Consider the following 19,380-nt stretch of genomic DNA (forward strand, 5'->3'; position numbering starts at 1 on the left):
TGGATGGTCTTGTGTTTAGGGCTTTGGACTAATGCTGGGGACCTGCATTCAGTTCCTGGCTCTGCCCCAGACTTGCTGTGGGACCTGGGGCAAATCACTGAGTCTCTCAGTGCCTCATTTCTCCCTCTTTGAAACTGGGGAGATTAATGATGCTTCCCTACATCATGGTGGGGGGGAGGGGCGGGGTGCTTATGAGGCTGGGCTTGGAGGTTAGGATGATGGAGGCCATACAAGTAACTAATCAGAGAGAGAGACAGCTTCCAGAAATAATGGAAAGGGCAAACGAGATCAACTACAGTTGGAATTCTCCCTCATCAAGATTCCAACCAACTATTTTTAACATTTCTTCCAGGTTCTGGCTGTGTCTGAAAATGAAAGTGATGAAATGCCACAAGTGAAGCTGTTAACTCCGGAGAAAGGCAAAAAAAGCCAGGTATTGTCTTGGCTTTGTATTTAAATCCGTTGGGTTAGGATTTTGCAGAACTAAAATCAACTCTTGGGGGTAGTTCTGCTCCAAGGTCTGCTGGGCTGATCCTTCCAAATTTCAGGATGACATGGATAAAAGATTCGAGTCTGGCCTCTCTTTAGATCTCAAGTTTTCTGCAATGAGATTGATGAGATATTAAATCCATGTGTTATTCATGCTCCCCAGTGTGTATGTATGTATCCATCCATCAACATGATATGCAAATCTTCCTCTCTGTGATCTCCTATGATTTTTATGTTTCTTTTCCAGTTTATATAGTAAGCTCTGAGAATCAGAAACCATAGGCCAGATTCAGGCCTGTAAGTGTCCGGCCGTATTCCATTAAGCAGGGTTGGTCAAGTAAGTGGTAAAGTGGTATAACGTGCACAGATTTGTCACTCACAGGGCATGCCAAATGAGTGTAACTTACACAAGTTGATGGGGGAAGTAGCAGGAAAAGGAAGCAATGCCGTCCAAAAGTGTGTGTGTGTGTGTGTGTGTGTGTGTGTGTGTGTATGTGAGAGAGAGAGAGAGATTTTATTCAATTATAAGGTGCTTTGAGATCTTCTAACTGCGTTCACCCCACTCTTCTGTCATCAAAAAGCTGGGCCTCTAGGGTGTGTCTACACAGCAAAGGTATTTCGAAATAACAGACGGCTTATTCCAACTTCTGTAAACCTCATTCTATGAAGAATAACTCCTATTCTGAAATGACTATTTCAAAATAAGGTGTGTGTAGACACTTCACTGCTGCTATTTTGAAATAGCCCCTCACCAGGGCCATTCGAAGTTATCTCTAAATCGAGATAGCACGTCTACATTAGGGGAGCCTGCCTCAAACCCATTTTGAGGCTTCCCTGCAGCGTAGACGTGCTATTTCGAAGCAAGCTACTTCGGAATAACTATTCTGGAATAGCTTATTCCGAAATAACTGTGCAGTGTAGACATAGCCCTAGAGACCAGCCAGCCAACTATATGACGCAGTTGATCCCCCGAGCTTTAGCTTCACTTCGGTCAGTGATTTTGAGTCATGTTCAAGGGCAAAGTGTGGATCACAGACACCTGGGGAGAGATTCTATTAGTCGTCTCTCAAAGCAAAATGAGAAATGAGCTTATGTCATGGTAGCTTATCATCCCGAACTGGTGCAGACTTGTACGTGTGTGTGTGTGTGTGAAAGCACCCCCATTGTGTGTGTGCGTGTGTGTGTGTGTGAAAGCACCCCCATTGTGTGTGTGTGTGTGTGAAAGCACCCCCATTGTGTGCGTGTGTGTGTGTGAAAGCACCCCCATTGTGTGTGTGCGTGTGTGTGTGTGAAAGCACCCCCATTGTGTGCGTGTGTGTGAAAGCACCCCCATTGTGTGTGCGTGTGTGTGTGTGTGAAAGCACCCCCATTGTGTGTGTGCGTGTGTGAAAGCACCCCCATTGTGTGCGTGTGTGTGTGTGTGAAAGCACCCCCATTGTGTGTGCGTGTGTGTGTGAAAGCACCCCCATTGTGTGTGTGCGTGTGTGTGTGTGAAAGCACCCCCATTGTGTGCGTGTGTGTGTGTATGTGCGTGTGTGTGTGTGTGTGAAAGCACCCCCATTGTGTGCGTGTGTGTGTGTGTGAAAGCACCCCCATTGTGTGTGTGTGTGTGTGTGTGTGTGTGTGTGTGTGTGTGTAAGCACTGCCATGGTCCCCCAAACAAGCATGGTCCAGCTGGCCAAGGGAAAGCAAGAGCGCCGCGCTGCCTGAGCCTCCCTCCCTGGGTTGGGCGAAGGCTGGGGCCGATTTCCCCACTTGATAAGACACCGACCATTCCCCATTCATTGTACAAGGAGTCTGAGCACCTGACTCATGTTGTGCGGATAGGTGTTGTGCCTGTGAGTTTCTGTGAGACCTTGGGGGGGGGGAGGGCATTCACACACTGGCAGTCCACATTTACTAACCTCCTCCGCCACAAAATTCCTGCTTACGGGCCTGTGGTGTGAACGCCGCGCAAGGAACAGATTGGGGGCCACCGGTGCGGGTCTCTGGCGCCTGACTGAAGAGCGGAGGAGCTGTGGGGAGGGAGGAAGCGGGAGAAGGTCTCTGACTAGATTGAAGCGTGAACAGTCAAAACATCGGACTCTCCCCCGCCCTCCCTTCCGCAGCATTTGACAGCACCACAGCAGGCCGCCCCTGCTCAGATCTAAACTGTTCAGATTTCTTCTGGTGAGAGAGTCTACGGGAGGCAGATGTGTCTGTAATGGGAAATGTTCGCAGGTGACTGCATGTGGGCCTGCTGAGCCCCTGTCAGGGCTGGGAAACGAGCACAGGCTACTCCAGAAGAGAGGCTGAAAGGCGCCACGTTGGCCGGTCTCCTGCGCCGCATCAGGAAACGCCGCTCGCTCCAAGTTCAAAGCTGCGACCTTGGCGTCCGCTTGCGCTCGCTGCTGTTCGAGGGGGAGGCAGGGGAGCGGAGAGGGGCGGCGTGGCTCAGAAGCTACGACACGAGTAACAGATTTTTACATTTCCACTAGGAGACCAGGTGTCTCCTCAGCTCAGTAATGAGATTTGGGGAGCTCTCACCTTGGGGTCACTGATCCGAATGAAGCCCGGTCAATAGTGACCAACATGCCTCACGTCACTCGGAGGGCAGCCAGGCCTAGGCTGTGGTTTACAGCTTGTCATTTCCTTGGAGCTGATTATCTGATGGCGATGGGTATGTGCTTTTTTTTTTTTTTAATTACCCCACGGTTAGGCCGCTCTACCTGCTGGGTTTGTACCTCTACCTTGGGGTGAGTGGGCCAAGAAAGCAGACGGTCAGCGTACTAATTGCTGCTACTACCTCGTTTCTCTCCTGCCTCCGGAGGAGCCGCCAGCCATGCCAGGCCCCTGGGCAAGATGGGGAGGGAAGGGGCAGGGTCTCGGGCGGGCGGGACTGGGGCAATCAGCCCTCACCACCATGCCATGCCCTCCAGCCCTTAGAGCCCCCTGGAGCACACTGCGCAGTGCTCCGGCGGTGATTTAAAGGGCTTGGAGCTGCAGGCCCTTTAGAATCGCCGGGCCCTGGGTCAGTTGCACCCTTTTCCCCTCATTGGTGGACTTGTCTGTGTCTCGGAGTTAAAGCCCCTTGTTCTTTGGGTGCTTGCTCATGTCCATTCCATGTGAGGTGTGCATGCTAGCCACATGCACTGGTGCTGGGAGTTTTCCCCTCAGTTGTATCCATAGGGGACCGGCTCTGGCACTTTTTGGAGAGGCACCCGTGAGGGGCACCACTGGCTCTTCCCACCCAGGGGTGTGGCTTTGGGCAGATGGGGTGGGGTTTGGATTTTTTTCCCCAGCTGGACCTTCACCCGCTGCCCATGTAGCAATACGTCTCAGAGAACACGGGTTAAGACCAGTTATGGAGAAAGATCACTGTCTTTTTTCTGTGTTGATGAGTAAGAACGTGAATCAGGGCTGCGGTGCAGGATCAGCAGCAGGGCTGTAGTAGGATTTCAGATTAACTGAGCTCATGACATTTGCATGGCCTTGTGCCATGCCCAGAGAGAACAAAGAAAACACAGCCTGTTGCTGGTGGGCCGCAGCTCAGATCATATATATTAGGGTTTGGCTTGAGGAATTTGAATCTGTCCACTCCTGAGATAAGCGGGTGTGAGTCCATTGCTGTCAATGAACCCACTTACTTGGGGGTTGCTTTTGAGCTGAAGAGAAGAAGGATGGTTTTCAGGCTAAGGCACTGGGCTGGAATTCAGGAGACTTGGGTTTAGTTCTTGGCCCAGACTTCCTGTATAATTAGGCAAGTTACTTAACCTCTTTATACTTCAGCTCTCCTTCAGTCTTTCCTACCTCACTGGGGCAGTAGGTGTCTACATTCACTATTGTATTTCCTCAGACAATGTGATGACGGTAGCCATATAAGGCCCGGTCTACACTAGAAAAGTAAGTCAGCATAACTATAGCGGTGTTGGGTGTGGAAAATCCACATCCCTGAGCATCATAGTTAAACCAACATAATCACTGGTGTAGTAAGTGCTAGGTCAACAGGAATTCTCCGACTGACTTAGCTGCCACCTCTTGGGGCCATGAAACACCTCCACCGATGGAAGAATCCCTCCCATTGGCAAGGGAGCATCTACACTGAAGTGGTGCAGCTGCATCACTATAGTGTTTTAAGTGCAGACAAGCCCCTGGAAACTAGATAGCAAGATGAGGCAAAGCTTTTAACTACTAGCAATAATTAAATCGATCCTTACAAATCTTTCTTAGACCTTGGAGGTGCCATCTTTGCTCAGCAGGCATCCAAGAATGTTTCTACTTCAGCAGACTGTAAAATATGTTTCACCTTGAAATAAGTCGAGGCTGGGTTTAAACCATGAGCTTACAGCCCACGACAAACACAGTACTTCAAAGTTCTGCCTTCGACTTGGATGCTGTCCTATCAAAATGATCTGTGGATTACCACCAGTTGGGTTTATCGGCAGCAAAGATAATGTAGATGTTTTCAGTTGTACAGAGGAAGCAAAGATAAGGGGGAGGAAGAGTCAGTAGAAAACTTGATTGAGTGACTAAGATAAATTTACTGTACTACAGGAAATCGAAATGTGAAATAAAGATCTCAAATAACTGAAATATTTAAAAAGATAGAGAAGTTAGGTGCACGTGCTAGTCATTTCAAGCAAGGCAATTCCTGGCGGCCAGGTGATCCTTTATCAATCCATCACCCAGCTGGACTGAATATTATAGAAGATAATAAAGTGGAGGAAGAATTGAAATAGAAACTAGTGAGGAAATGAAACTGAAAGACAGGTTTCCTGCACAAAATAGGATTGTAATTAACATGAGAGAGACAAGAAATTTTTCTTGTGTGTTTTGCTTCCTTTTTAGTCAACATTTTTCTCTCAGGCTATGTCTAGACTGCAGGCTTCTTTCGGAAGAAGCTTTTCCGGAAGAGATCTTCCAAAAAAACTTCTTCAGAAAGAGAACCTCCATGCTGCCAAAGTGCATCGAAAAAGCGATCTGCTTTTTCAACAGATAGCATTCATTCAGCGTGGATGCTATCTTGCATGTAAGCTGTGATTACTATAAGTGGAGCGGCCACCAGGTCACCTGTGCTTTTCCTTCTTTCCTCTTCTATCGAAAGAACTCCCTCTTCCCTGTCCACACACACCTTTTTCTAAAAGAACTCTTTTGGAAAAGGCATTATGTCTCGTAGAAGGAGGTTTACCAATATCGGAAAAACCCCTCTGTTCTTTTGATATTTTTTCGAAAGAACATGATTGCAGTGTGAATGTAAGTGGAGTTTTTCCGAAAAAACTCTGTTGTGTAGACATACCCCCAGGCAGATACAGCCAACTGCCATTAGGATCCTGGCTGGGACATGGGTATGTGTTTACTGGATGCATTTCTCTATCATTACAAGCTATGAAGCCAGTCTCAAAAAAAGGGCTGTGGCAAGTGTTCCCTGTAAATTATGCGGTTGGGCGGCCACTCAGGAGAGATGCCAATGCTGACCCACTGATTGGCAGCATGCCTACAGCCGGTAGCATGTGCTTCTGGTGGTGGTGCACATCCGTACATGCCTCAGTGCACATAACAAAATTTATTCTGCAGATAGGTGGAAAAAGTTGGCAGGACCGCTGGCTGTGCCACTTCTCTCTTCGCTCACCTCCAAATAAAGAGTTAATGATCATCTAGAAAAGCAAACCCACAACCTGGCTGGGAAAAACCAAGCACCAGTTGTGGATCAGGTTATTTTACTACAGTCTAATGTTTTACATTTGCATTCTGATTTTGATGACCAAGGATTCAGACTCAGTCTGCATCCCTCCTCTTTCTTTACTCCCTCCTTTTAGTCTCCCCTCTCGTCCCCCCATTTGTCTCTGTTTAGCTAATCTGCTTGTATGTTACATCATTTCCCCCATCCTTTGTCTTGTCTCTTGTAAACTCTTCACAGCAGATCCTGTCTCTCCTTTGTACAGCACCTGCCACAGTAGTGCCCAGCACTTGGCACTACTGAAATATGGCGTAAGAATGGCCCTTCTGGCTCACACCATTGGCCCATCTAGGCCATGATCTGGTAGTGGCTAGTGCCAGGTGCTTCTGGCAATTGGAACTTATGGGACAGCTGGAGCCTGAAGTTGTATTCCTGACCATCTTGTCCAATAGGGGTACGTCTAGACTAAATGCCTCTGCCAACAGAGGCATGTAAACTAGGCTACCCGACATAATCAAAGAAGCCAGGATTTAAATATCCCCGGCTTCATTCAAATAAACATGGCCGCCGCGCTGTGACGGCTCAGCTGATCGTTGGCACAGCACGTGAGTCAAGACACGGATCGGTCGACAGGGGAAGCTTTTGTCAACCGCTCCTGAAAACCTTGTTTTAAATCCCGGCTTCTTTGACTATGTTGGGTAGCCTAGTTTACATGCCTCTGTTGGCAGAGGCATGTAGTCTAGACATACCCTAGCTGTTGGTAGACCTGTCCTGCAGGGACTTGTGCTTTTACTAACCCCTTTATATTTTTCACTTTCACACAGCCCACAGCAGGGCACTCCATAGGTGGACTGCACACCGTGCAAAGTGCTTTTGTTTGTTGTAACCCTGCTCTCTATTACATACAAGCGATTAGCACAAATACCAACAGTCATGTCTGGGATTCAAACTGCAAGCTTACCAATGAGGAAAAGGAAGGGAGCAGGTACCAGCCGTTCACAATATACTGGTGACAGTGGTGTCTCAGGCCTCTGAAAAGAGCGTTTGAAAAGAAATCAGCCCCATTCAATACCTCTAGGTGCGACTCAGATCTAACAAAATAGGCGTCTTTGTCACATTCCATCAGCTAAATGCTAATCAAGTTGGACAAGGCATGATCTATTCCTAAGGACCATCCGCTGCTGCATAGATCAGTCTGAGGTTCATACTGTGTTAATTGCAAACTCTCCTCTCCAGCATCTCCTTTTTATTGCTGCTGCAGTATCCCACTTCCTATTAGCACCCCCTTCATAATCTACATCAGCGACTGGAAGTTTAATTCAGGGAAATCCAGGCTCTTTCTCATATCGGTTCCTGGCAAAATAATTAGGAAGGAAATGATTCGTCTGGTTTCTTGTAAAGTCCCTCACATGCCACTGCAGCTTGCAGATATGTTTTCCCTCTCTCGTCTGAATCGTGTACAGAGTGCTTAGCACTTCCGGCGAGGTACTGCGCGTCCTTAACGTCTACAGATGTGGATAAGAGTGCGCACTCAGAACTTCATAGATTCAGATCCAGCCAGTCTTTCCCTGTCCATGTTGCCCTTTTCCAGGCAATAAGCATTGCAATTATGTGTCTAACAGAGAAGTAGAAATAGCTGCTTTCTGGGCACTGCTCGCAGAACAATGTTGTTTAGTTTTTTAGCTGCTACTATGGGGGTAGCTCCCACAGGGCTTGATAGCCTGCTCCAGCAAAATGGCAGCTGGGGGTTTTGTAACTGCTTGATCCGAGGGGGTGGTTTACAAAATAACATCATTTCCACTGCTACTAGCAGGGGACTAGAGATAAACTGGGCCCTGAGTCACAAAACCTTGCAGCGGCAATTGCAACAGCCCCTTTCTTCCAGACCCTCCGGCTCGGGGGTGTGTGTGTCTTGATTGTATCCCACTCCCAAGCCCTTGTGCTTCCTCCCATGAGGCAGCTTTCTGAGCATGAGTCCAGCTCAGCAGGCAGCTGGTAGGCAGCTGTCAGTTGCTCTAAGCTACACAGTCTGAATACCTGCTGCTTTGCTCATACTCACTGAATCTTCTTCACTCCCTGTCAGCAGAGCCCAGCCATGTTCCCTCTAATGTTTCATCCATGTGCAGAATAAATTTTGTTACATGCACAAAGGCACGAGTGGATGTGCTCCACCAATAGAAACACATGCTGCTGGGCATGGGCGCCATTGGAATCTCTTCTTGGTGGCTGCCCAAGTGCTCAACTTACAGACAGCATCAGAGCCCAGAGCCCAAGTTTCATGAACCCACTCCTCCAGGTGCTGCTTTGATAAGTTAATCTGATAATTGCTGAGGCACAAGGACTTTCTTAGCTTCCATCTTCTGCTCTGTGTCCAATACCTTTGTACATCCCCATCACAGCTGTTAGGGCCTTCAGAGCTATATTAAAATATAAAAGCTATCCATCTCTTTCCGTTTCCTCTCCTTCCCCCCGCAGTTTGGAATGTCTTGTAAGCTAAGTTGCATAACTTCTATACCATGCAAAACTCTGTTTCCTTTCAGTTCACCCAGAGGGTGAAAGGGAAACCATGACTTCCTAAAAAAAGAGATAATCCCATTTGTGAAGTTCTGCTTGCATCAACCCTAACTCTCCCTCAGGACTAGGGAAGCAAAAGAGTAGTCGAATATTCAACTACCCGATAAGACGAGAAAGGTATTTTGTGCTTGGCAGAGTGATATCAATTGCAAGACACAGAGAGAAGACCATGCTAAGGTGAAGGCAGAAGTCTGACGTAAAACCAGAGAACTCAGGAATAAATGGTGGACTGAGAAGGTGTAAGAACTCAAATGTTTGTGGCTACCCATAAGACACGTGATTTCTTTAGTGCTATTAAGGCTGTTTATGGGACAGCTTGTCATGGCATGAACCCCCTTCGCTCAAAGGATGGAACCACACTTTTGAAGGACAACGAAGCCATTAATTTTCACTGGAAAGAACATTTTGAAGATCTTCTTAATCGTAATTCCATAGTTGCAGATGAAGTTCTTGAGCAAATCCCCCAATGACTTTCTAGGGATGAGCTCGGAGACCCTCCCAATTTGTATGAGGTATACAATGCCATCAAGCAGATGAAGAACAACAAGACAGCAGGTCCAGATGGGATCCCCGCTGAAATCTTTAAAGATGGTGAACCAGAGTTAATTTGGCAACTTAGCCTGTTTATCCTTAAAATCAGGATAAAGGAGGAGATACCCAGTGGAATGACAGATGCCTTGATTGTTACCCCCTTTAAAAAAGGGGATAAAGCAGACTCCGTGAACTATAGTGATATCTCTCTCCTTCCTATTGCAGGCAAAGTTCTGGCACGGGTCCTTGCAACCTGTCTTCTGCTTCTGTCAGGAGAAATGTTATCAGAGTCACAGAGTGGCTTTTGACTGTTACCCCAAAAATATTCTCACTGGAGACCACCCAGGGTTATACTAGTATGGGTTTATTTCCACTAGGTAAAGCTAAAGAGGAGTAAGCAGCCACCAAAGGTTTAAACTAAAGAAGATAGAACTCTCTCTCTCTCAAACACACACACACAGACAAGCAAGCAAGCACACACCCCTCCATTCACTCACTCATTCACACCCATTCATTCCTGCCCTCAGACACTCACACACTTACACAGACATATGGGTTGCAAAAGGAGCCAAGGCATGTGGATCCTGGAGGGTCTGTCTGCTCATCATGGCTGGGGAAGCTGGTCAGGAAGAGAGATGCTGGAGAGGACCTTCTCAGGAGCAGGGGAAGGAAAAAGAGAGAGACTCACATATGCTCCCCCTCTTTTTATATAGTGTCTGAATGGCTCCTGTGACTCATTCACCTCATCATCAGGAAGTATGCCCAGACTTCCCTTATCCAGCAGGGAGCATGCCCAGACTTCCCTTTATCCAGCAGGGAGCATGCTCAGACTTCCCTTTATCCAGCAGGGAGCATGCCCAGACTGTGATGACTCATTGAAATGTGCTCCATTGTTCCCAGTCTTCTTCAAACACACTCTCACACTCACACTCTTTCTCCATTCACCCAGGGGAGATTGCAGTTTAAGGAAAGTTACAAACAAGGTGGCTGAGAGTTACAAAGATTACAAAGTTGCAGCTTACAGTAAGTTTCCGAGAGTTACACAGATTACAAAGTTTGACAAAGATCACAACGAGTTGCAGTGTAAAACCTTAGACCTTACAGTTTGGTGTAGCTTTAGAAAATCCATGTATATAAATCAAGTAAGCTTAGGCGGAGGCTTTTTTATGCAACACCGACCACATCGCAGAACTGCGGATATGATCTTCATTGCACGGCAGTGGCAAGAGGAGTGTTGGGAGCAAAACTGACCACTGTACATGGCTTTTTATTGATCTAACTAAAGCCTTTGATTCAGAGAATCGCCGTGCCCTTTGGACTGTACTTTCGAAGACTGGATGTCCTGATAAACACATCAGTGTCCTAAAGTTGCTTCATGACATGAATGTGACTGTTCTGAGCAGCACTGGCTTCAGGGTGAACCTTTCAAAGCACAAATAGGAGTCAAACAGGGCTGTGTCATTGCCCCAATCATGTTTGCAGTCTTTATTGCCGTCGTTTTTTACCTAATTGCTGGGATGTTCCCCGCTGGCGTTGGAATCATCTACAGCATGGATGGAAAGCGATTTAGGCTTAGCAGGCTGAAAGCTTAAGAATAAGATTTCCACCACATCTACTGTGGAACTACAGTATGCTGATGACAATGCAGTTTTTGCCCACTCTGAGAGAGATCTTCAGGCCGTCTTGAATGTGTTTGCTGATGCTTATGCATGATGCTTTGCTGATGCTTCTTGGTCTCAACGTCAAGAAGACCAAAGTGAGGTACCATGCGCACCATCTATTAAAATCAAGGGAGAGGCACTTGAAAATGTCGATCATTTTCTCTGCCTTGGATGTTATCTTTCACCCAAGGCAGATACTGATGTAGAAATCTAACATTGTTTGAGCTGTGCCTATGCGGCCTTTGCTCTTTTACAGCACAGGGTTTTTGAAGATCAGACATTCGATCAGACACCAAACTTCTTGTCTATCAAGCCGTCATTCTCCCAACACTATTGTATGGGTCTGAAACCTGGACAACCTACAGACATCACTTGAAAGTCCTTCAGAGGCATCACCAATGCTGCCTCCACAAGATCTTGAAGATCAAATGGGAAGACAGGTGCACTAACATCAGTGTTCTGGAAGAGGCAAAGACCATCAGTATTGAGACAACGATCATCCATCAGTAATTTCGCTGGACTGGTCACGTTGTTCAGATGCCAGACCATTGGCTCCCAAAACAGGTCTTGTTTTCTCAGCTGAAAGAAAGGCTCCGTAACTTGGGAGGACAACAGAAGCGTTATAAAGACTTGCTAAAGAAGTGCAACATTGACGTTGATATTTGGGAGACACTTGCCTAAGATCGCTCAAAATGAAGACAAGTCCTATGCGATGGCCCTCTGTATTTTGAATTTGCCTGTCGACAGGCTGAAGAGGAGACAAGAGGAAGAGGAGAAAGGGGAGGCTGGCTTCTAGTCATGATCAACAGCCTCCAGCTGTACCTGGAAACATCTGTCCTCACTGTAACAGAACTTGTGGTTCAAGGATCAGCCTTATCAGCCATCTGAGGGTCCACAACTCCTATGGAAGATGATCATACCTGGCAATGAGTGATCGCCCATCATCATCACTCTGCTTCCCAACATTTTGTTGGGGCTTTGAAGTTCAACACGCAGGAGTGATGCTTGGTTACAGAAATGTCTTTCTATGGACATGACATTTGACTCTCAGAAATGGCTAGAGAATTCCACTGAGTGTGATACCCCATTGTTTATCCTGGACTAATCTGTAACACTTCAGCAAAGCAGGAATGAGTAATCACTGAAATTGTTGCAAACATTCTGTTGACAAGTGCCCTCTAGTAAGAGATCTAATTAATATACATTGTGCTGTTCTAATTGCTCATCTAATTCACTTTTTTCCATAGAACTGTCTAAGATATTATTAGGCATATGCTAGAAATACATCCTCATTTCCAAACCAATATTTATGAAGGGCCCGATATTTTCCATTTAAATATATTGCAACAAGATCAGCATTGGGCCTCATGTCTTGAAAATGTCCTCTAGAAACAGAAACGCAGAAGTGCAAGACAGGGTGTTTGTTATTCTGTTCCATTTAATTTTGAAGTGGCGAGAGGGACCCTGTTAATTCTGTGAAATCCAGTATTTAGGATTACAAAAGTGTAAATAAAAGATTTCATGAAATGTTTTCCGTTTAAATGAAAATGGATTTGGGCTGGCTTTAAAATTTCCTTTGGGGCTCTCAAAGTTCAAGAATTACAATACTGTGCTAGTACGTGAGAAGTGTGGAAGTCAGAAACGGACTTAAACAAAAAATGAAATGGACAGGTTTAGTTTGCCAGCCGAGATGAGTGAAAGTCAACAGCAAATTGCTAGCACACATGGTGAGAAGCAAAGTTATCTTCTAAAATTATTTTCAGTTTTAATAGTCTGAGATGTGATTAATAATCCAGGCAAGACTTATAATAACTTGTGTTTCTTATTCTGATATTGGCCCAGGCCTGTAAATGTGTCCTGGAAGGAGTGTTACTCAGTAGTTCCAGGAAGAGATTGGAATCAGGAATCCTGAGTTCTATTCAAAGCTCTGATTCACTCTGTGACTATGGTCAATCTCTTTGTGCCTCAATTTTCCTATCTAAAATATATCCATTGCCTCAGCTAAGTACTTTGAAACTCAATGAACATCGGCACAGAGCTTGGAGGATCTCAGTTCAATCTGTTCTAGTCCTGCTAATCTGTCTGCGTCGTTATACTGTGCTCATCACTGCAGTATCTGAGCATGTAGCAAAATAAAAGGTTTCATACAAATACAACCCCCACCCCTCCCTCTCTCTGACCTGGTGTACAAAGTCTAACATGCGAACATGGTGTCTGTTTTGAAATGAGCCCACTTTAAAAATGTCCAAGGTAAAAGAAATGGATGGTTGGTGGAACGTCGCTACTCATCACGCTCTCCATCACTAACAATTACCCAGTGCCCTGGAATTGGACTGAAGAACGCGGTATCAGTATAAAGGCGCTGAGGGAACGAGAGATTTTCATGTCATACTGTTGAGCTGCCCGATAGCCTTTGGATTCCAGAAATGAGGCAAACAGAGCTAGCATGCTGATCCAACATCCTAATTGTTTGTTAACCTTTGCATAACCTTTAGAAAATCTTTGGATGTGTGAATTCAGAGCCCAGAGTACACTTAGCTACTCTCAGGATACAAATGAATGTGCCCTTGGGGTTAAGATTCTCTGGCTTCTGTATTAGTGGGCTGTAAGAGGAGGGGTGGAGAGTGAAGGGTGCATACAAAATGGGGTTTATACATTAATATCCCTCAAAAATACATCTCTACAAGCTACATGCACTAGAGTTTGATCTACGTATAAAGTGATAAGATCCATGAAATAAGGATGATGCAGGTTTCTGTCCATACATGCTTATAGTCCAGCTGTGCTTATTTATAGCAGAGGGGAGGCCGAGGGCCCAGCATGCAGCAGCGGGGCTACCCAGTGGGGCTGGGGTCTGGTGGGTGGCAGCAGCAGTAGGGGGAGTCGGTCTCTGGCTGGTAGCAAACCCAGGGCTGGGAGGAGTCGGTGGCAGGGAGGGACAGGAGGACCTCCTCTGGTTTGGCAAAATCCCTCATCTGGGATCAGTCAGGTCCCGAGGATGCAGGACCAGGGCGGTCCAAGCTATAGCTTCATTGACGTCAATGGAGCTATGTAGGGTTATATCAAATGGAGATTAGGTCCACGTTGTCCAACTTTAACAGCTGTCTGTCAGCATTTTCCTTTCTGAATGTGTCATTGCCTCCTGGGCTGGGCGTAACCTGTGTCAGGCAGGATTCAGGACCAGTCAAGTCATAGTGGTGGTGGAATCAACCACGTAGCCTCTGTTGGATTTCCTGAATGGTAAATTCCTGCTTGTTTCTGAATTCTGGAGAATGAAAGGTTCAGCCCAGAAAATTCAAGTCGTTGACATGAGTTATGCAACAAAAATGATGAGGGGTTTGGAAGGGTCCCATAAGAAGAGACATTAAAAAGACTTGGACTTTTCATCTTAGAAAAGAGGAGATTAAAGGGGGATATGATAGAAGTCTATAAAATCATGACTGGTATGGAAAAAGTGAATAAGGAAAAGTTATTTACTTATTTCCACAATGTAAGAACTATGGGTCATCAAATGAAATTAATAGGCAGCAGGTTTAAAACAAACAAAAGGAAGTTTTTATTCATTCAGCGCCCAGTCAATCCCTGGAACTCCTTGCCAGAGGATGTGGTGGAGGCTTGGACATTGACTCTGTGTAGCTGTTTAGGGGGGAAAGTGAAGGCTCTCATGCCTAATTGAAACTGCAGGAAGATATTAATGGGTACAACTGGTTGCAACCTGTTTGAACATTTGAACCAACCCTCTTAAGGAGGCCGAATGTTATTACCCAAGGTGAAATTTGACCAGGATACCAGTGTTAACATTTCAGTGAGAAGTGCCATGCACTATCTAAAGCCGACAACTGACTGCCATCATGGTTTTATGTCTCATCTGAACAATGGCACTTTTACAGCACAGGGATACGGGGGCAGATACTGACTCAAAGAGAAAAATCCAGTCCTTCAAGAAATGCTTTCTACTAAAACAAACTTGCCTGTCACTTTCATTCTCTTACTATCATCTTCATTTATTTTTTCCCCCTGGTCCTTTCTCTATGAAGTACAATGGTCACTTTTTTTTCAGCCATCCTTATAATTATTATTCCTTAGCACTGTACAAAATACAGCGGACGCCAAAATCTTTGCCCAAATGAGCTTACAGGTTAAATCAGTCCATGGCAAGTAGCTGCTACTAATCTACTCCTTGTTTTTCTGCTAGCTCCCATCATGTTGGAAGCAATCACAGCTCTGCACTGCCACCAGATTGTCTTGTCCATTCCAATGATCTTTAATGCCTCTTTTCACTGAACGTTCAGAAAGACTTTCTCATCACCCAGTTGCATTGCTGGTCTTTTCCCATTTTATTGCTTTGCCGTCCCTGGATTCCATTCAGTCACATCTCATCATGCCTTTACTCCAGCCATTTGTACACCCGGCTTTTTCTGATGCCATCAATTTAGTTGGAGCTTCACTTCCTCGCTACCATCTGTCACATGATAACCAGAAGTTATTTGAGAATTGGGTTGAGCCTTTAGAATCCTTGGTGACTGCAAATGATAATCTCCATGTGCATCGTATGAAGTGAGCTTTCCAGACATATGGCTGGTCGGCCTTTTAGGAGTTGAAGGTCACCTCTTAGGAAACTGGAAAGACAATTTCTTCTTGAGTTGCAGTAACATCTTAGGTTTGACCTGGCACCTTGACATGCACATAACCGTATTACATGAAAAGTAAAAAAAATAGAGCGAGCGCATTGGTAAGGTTGTTATGGGACTATCATTAATAATTTTTGTGTGTTAATATTTGTTAGTAACGAGTGAACTATGAGACTATTTGATTCTTTACCTACATTAGCTTTTCTTTCTTTCTTTCTTTCTTTCTTTCTTTCTTTCTTTCTTTCTTTCTTTCTTTCTTTCTTTCTTTCTTTCTTTCTTTCTTTCTTTCTTTCTTTCTTTCTTTCTTTCTTTCTTTCTTTCTTTCTTTCTTTCTTTCTTTCTTTCTTAGTAAGGGTGGGGTTTTTACATATAACATTCTTGGTATCTATTTTTTTGTTATATTTATGGTATTTATTATAACACCCTTATCTTTAAGTAAGCAATTCTTCTTTGGGCCAGGGTTGTAACTTAGAAATGGGCCAACATGGGTGTGAGAGGAAAAGGTGAGACTGGACTTCTGGATCATCTTTAATGTGTATGTACCTACACAGACACCTTTTTTTCAAAATCTAGAGCCATTTGCTGCTTTGCTTCCCCACTTCCTTTCACTGAAGCCACACTCCATTAAGCTGCTGGCTAATGGATCAAATGAGAGATGAAAAAGTGCAGGTGCATGATTTTTGTCAGCCAGTGTTCACCTTTGTACACACAGACAGCATTTCCACGCAAGCAAACAGGAGCCTGTCTGAGTGAAACATGTGACTCTCTCAATAAGGAAAGCCACCACGTCCCTTTCTACCCCCCCCTCCGTGTTTATTTGTGACAAGCAGGGGTATAAATCTGCCTCTCACGAACCTGAAGCACCGCGAGTGCCCACGTGGCCCCTGCTACTGGACAATAAAAGTTCCCTTGAGTGTTTTAATCAACTCCTGTTTCGAAGCGCAGGAGATCAAAGTGCGCTACAGAACTTTGAGTGCCCGGTGGTGGGATCCTGGTGGAAACGTGCTGCACCCAGGCCCAGATTTTCACAAATTCAGTGTTCCTGTAAATAAGCCCTCAGTCTGCTACTCAGACTCCTGCTGAGCCTGCACACCAACGGTGTCGAGAAGCTTTCTTTCTATATGTGCCAGAACTGGGGGTGCCGCCAAACCACCTGGCTTGAATTGGTTTCCATTATACACAGGGTATGCAGTTTGGTGCAGTGGCTTTCAGTACCCCACTATAAAAATTGTTCCAGCACCCGTGGTTCCTTCTGGCATTCCTAGTCTTTAGTAGATGCCTCGTCTATCTAGCTCTGTCCTCTCTATGCCCTTCTATACCTTCCGCAATCTTATGGTAGGTCTTTGCTGCAAGGTGAACTTGGGCTCTTACTCCTAATTCCCCTTATGTCCACACACAAAACTCTCTGTCGCCTAAGTTAATTGGAGCCTTCAAACTGGGCTACCTAGGGTGCTGCTTTTACTTGATCTGGTAACTCACTGCATTGCTGGGAGGATGCCGTCTAAACCATTTGGTTGCTGAAGCTCCTCCACCAACTTCCCACATGTGTCCAGCAGGTTCGACAAGTTCTCCCAGAAGTCACTGGGAAAAAATCCGAGAGTGGCTCAGTTTACTGCAGCACAAAGAATCATGGGAGATGCCCCCAGAAGTCCTAGGGATGCACATATGTGAGTGCAATGCCAGGGAAGACATAGTAACTTGATAATGACTTGAGGTTCAGCTAATCTGGGCGTTGCTCACCCATATGAGCTCTGCAGTGGAGACATACCCTGTGTGCCCTCTGACACGATGGAGATAAGTCTGAGCTATGCTTGGCTCTAGATAGAGAAAGGAAATAAATATTAGGCATTTGGGAGCCTTAAGCTCTGGGATTTGGGGATCAAACTTTGTGCTACTTAAAAATAATTTATGCTTTAGGCCTGTGGTAACCTGGATTTACAGTAGGCATAATTTCACGCTGGATAAAAAATATCAGCCAGAGAGAAAAGAATCGAATGATATAAAAACAAATGCTGACTTTTCTGAAACCTAGCTCTTGCTAATGACGCAGGCCACAATTCAGCCAAAGATCAAGCATCTGATTTAGCATAAACGTATGCTTAAGTCCCTCTCTGGTCAACAGAGCACTTAAATACGTGCTTAAGTGCTTCGCTGAATTGAGCTCTCAGTGCATCTGGTTTTCTTTGTGCAGGAGAATTAAGCTCCAAGTGGGTATCATCTATTAATAAGGCTGCCACTATCCTACCCAGTGCTTGAGCTTGTCATTTTTCTATATACGAGCAATTAAATGGCACCAGGAGGCCTGTGTCTTTATATCATCACCTAACGACAGTGCAAAAATATTCAGGGGAAGGGAAAAAAATCCACATCCATATTTATTTGAAAGTTTATCACCTTCTCTTCGGAGCCCCCACTTGTAACATTTCTGGCCAATTTCCAGTTCAGATCTGTTTCTCAAGACTGGAAACCAGCTGAAGGGCTCTTTATATTACACTTGTGGAATGAAATGCCATTTTAAAGCTCCTAAACGAAGTCACAAGCGTATTAAGAAACAAGCGGTAGTCTTTCTTTGCAGCAGGCAGGGATAGCTTGGGTCCTGCTGCTGGGTTCCTCTTTAAAAAATTATTATTTCCAGCACCACACACTCTCCTGTCAGATTAAATTTTTTATTGTACTAAAACAAAAAGCCATCTGGAGCACCCTGTGTTCTGCTGCCGAGATCGGTGAGTGGCAGCATGTCATTTCTCCAAACCCTGGTGCTTCTGTTGCTCCCAAGGTCTTTTTTATTTTTCTCCCTGGTCCCTAATGTTCATCCCCTCATCCTCTGTGTCACTCTGATTCTTGATTGTGTTTCTTTGGTCGCGGTGCCTTTACCTTAGGCTTCCAATCCCTCGGCCATGCACTTCCCAGGGTAGCAGAGTAACTAGAAAGTGAAGAACAATATGGGCTGTCAGCTTTTATTAAGCATTCGGGAAAATCCATTGCTATTTCAGGTGACTGTATATGTTCACTCAAACACCTCATTTACCAACTTCTCCATTTGATTTCATAATCCCTGAGGCCCTTCTGTAGGCTTTCAATACTTTTCTCAGACCCTAGATTTTAACTGAAGCTATTTATCTTTTTCTCTCCCTTTCCTCCTTCTCCAAATAGGAGCTAAACAAAATGCATGTAATGGAGAATGGTTGGATTGTCAGGTTTCATAAAATACCTTAGGAATTTGTAGCTGCTTTAAAGTGTCTACATCAGCTCTGCTCGGCCTTCCATAACTAGGCTAACAAGGTATCTCAAGGATATTCTGGTTAAGTGTCTGTAGCATAAACAACTAGCTAAGAGCAATTCGGTTGAGTGGGTAAAGCACACAGTTTGTTTATCGTAAGGACTTGAGTTTGAAATTCTGTGTGTGGCATGAGATGAGTTTGGTAGTTTCCGCATGGTCTAGTGCTTAGAGCACAGAAATGAAAACTTGGATTCCAGGCCTCTCTTCTAGGCTCTGCCACTTACCCACTATGTGATCTTGGGCAAGTCATCCAGCTTACCTGTGCCTCAGGTTCCTAGTCTGTAAAATGGGGATACAATGCAGCCTCCCTTATCAGAACTTCATTTTTCCAGAAGTGTCTGTTAAACTGAATGGGACCAGCCCTTCAATGTGTATTGATTGTCCAAAATTATTTCATGGCATTCAGAAAATGAATACTGTACCATCACAGTGCTTGTGTATTCTCTCAGGGTGCATCTGCATGGCACCCTAAACTTCAAATATGGTATGCAACTTGCACTATGCAAATTGCTTATCTTATTTCAAATCTATTTCAAAATAGCTTATTTTGAAATTTTG

The 19,380-nt window shown here is 45.2% G+C and overlaps 1 long non-coding RNA gene across 2 annotated transcripts; it reads right to left on the bottom strand.

Annotated features, from left to right (window-relative positions):
- Positions 1-314: 314 nt before the first annotated feature.
- Positions 315-10,573, bottom strand: LOC142819205 (uncharacterized). 2 transcript variants are annotated; one of them, XR_012897011.1, is made up of 4 exons: positions 9,794-10,573; positions 7,107-7,176; positions 2,394-2,504; positions 315-600 (listed from the first exon to the last, which is right to left on the bottom strand). It is a non-coding gene; the product is annotated as an uncharacterized LOC142819205 (long non-coding RNA). The 2 variants fall into 2 exon arrangements; XR_012897010.1 differs by lacking the exon at positions 7,107-7,176 and having other exon boundaries at positions 9,794-10,568.
- Between the last annotated feature and the right edge of the window lie 8,807 nt (positions 10,574-19,380).

This window comes from Pelodiscus sinensis, chromosome 21 (assembly GCF_049634645.1).
Source record: "Pelodiscus sinensis isolate JC-2024 chromosome 21, ASM4963464v1, whole genome shotgun sequence".
NCBI lineage: Eukaryota > Metazoa > Chordata > Testudines > Trionychidae > Pelodiscus > Pelodiscus sinensis.